Raw genomic sequence first — 1,870 nt, 5'->3', positions numbered from 1 at the left:
CGAAGCCACACTCGCTATTTCCCTTCAAAACAAAATTTAAAACCTGCTTTTTCCCCTGGGAAAGGGGTTTCATGAGAGGGTGGCCCGGCGGAGCGCTCGGGGAGGTTGGCAATGACCTGGGCCTGGGCGCCGAAGTTTTTGCATCCTTTTAAGATGCAGAAAGCTGGGGTTTATTGCATGGATGTGTCTGCGTCTCTGCCCATCGGTACCTCCCGAAGAGCACGGGAAGGTCGGCGTCGGCGGAGCAGATCCCGGCAGCCTCGTCCCGTGCTGCCGGGGAAGAGCATCATGCAAAGGCTCCTCCAAATTTCCCACCGCGTTTGGCTTCTTGCTCCCCTCCCACCCGGGCTGGTTTTCCCCGAACAGCATCTTTGCCCACCTCTCCATCCCCACCTCTCCTCCGGAGGGTTTTTGCATTAAGCGGCAAGGCCGATAAATGTGAATATCACCCTTTTGGGGGTCTTTCCCTGCGTTACGGGTTTCCGTGGCGGGCGGCACGGCTTTGGATTACGGGAGCGCTTTGGAGGGGCTACGGGGGAAGCGCTGCGGTCACGTCAAGGCAGGCTAAAGGCCTTCGATAAGGAGGTTTTAATGTTAAAATAAAGATTCATTTTAGCATAAGGAGAAATTAGCACCTTTGCACAAGTAGTAGCTTAGAAATATAGTTTCTGTTTCTCCTCCTTGCCTTCCCCTACAAAGTTTGGCGCTGATTTTTCCCCCCATCCTGCGTGCTCCGGCCAAGGGGAGCGGGATTTCGGCTGAGCTGCCAGACCGTGCTGGCTGCCTGGTGTAGGCAGCACTGTGCCCGCGCCCGGGGCAGGGACTGCAGCCGTGCATCGGCTCGCGTCAGCCGGGGTTTGGCTTCTCCTCCCTGTCCCTGTCCCCAGAAAGTGCAATTTTCCCCTTCCAGGTCACCCCCGCAGCCCAGGCAGCTCCTGCGGTCATGGTGGGAAGCGGTGGAGCTCGAAATCCCGGGAGCGTTTAGTCCCAGGTTTAATCCAACCAGGCCAGGCTTTATTTTCACATTTACTTTCTTTACGCGTTTATTTACACCCATCTTTACTTGGCGTTTGCAGCGCTTCCCTGCAAGCTCCTCCGAACCTGTCCTCTGGCTCTACTTCAGCAAGTTAATTAGTGCTGATAATTTATAACAGCCTTTGAGGGCTAAATTAAAATCCCGTCGTTACCAAACTGACCCGCGTAGGAAATAAATCCTTCCTTGGGCTGGCTCGGGGAATTAAGAGAAATTCGGGTGTGCCGGCGAACCCGGGGCTTGGTGATGGGGAAGGGCTGGGTGACGGGGAAGGGCTTGGTGACGGGAGGTGGCAGGGCCCGGTGCTGCGCCGGGAGCCGGCAGGGAGCCATCTGCTCCCCATTACCGACCTTTTGATGTCCGTACCCGAGTCGCGGGCAGGGAGCGGCGAGCTTTGATGTGCGGCCAGCCCAGAGACGCACCAGGGCTCGCTCGGGACAGCCCTCGGCAATAAAACTTCCCCGTCAAGGGTTGATTTAAGCTCCGGCGTTCGTTTGCTTACGGGACTTTGCAGCTCTGCCCTGCAGCCTCAGCCAGGCGTGTCTTTGGGGTTTGAAAGGGATGAGATGGCTCCTGCTTTCTTCAGTGTTAACTACTTTAAAAAATTGGGGTTTTTTTAATTAAAAGGAATAGCAGGACACCTTCAGAGAGCAGAAGGAGACGGCAAACCTCCCCCCCGGCTTTGCAAGCCTTTAACAAGCCCTTTTGCTCTCTCCAGCTTTAAAATCCGAGTCGTGATACCCCACGGTACCCAAACCTCTCCCGAAAAACAGCGCCGGAGGAGAGATGCCGCTTTTCGCTCTCTTAAGACTCGGAGGCGGTCGCCGGGGCTCGAAG

This window comes from Pygoscelis adeliae, unplaced genomic scaffold (genome assembly GCF_000699105.1).
Source record: "Pygoscelis adeliae isolate BGI_AS28 unplaced genomic scaffold, ASM69910v1 Scaffold455, whole genome shotgun sequence".
NCBI classification, from domain to species: Eukaryota; Metazoa; Chordata; class Aves; order Sphenisciformes; family Spheniscidae; genus Pygoscelis; species Pygoscelis adeliae.
Note: the sequence above shows the minus strand (reverse complement) of the source record.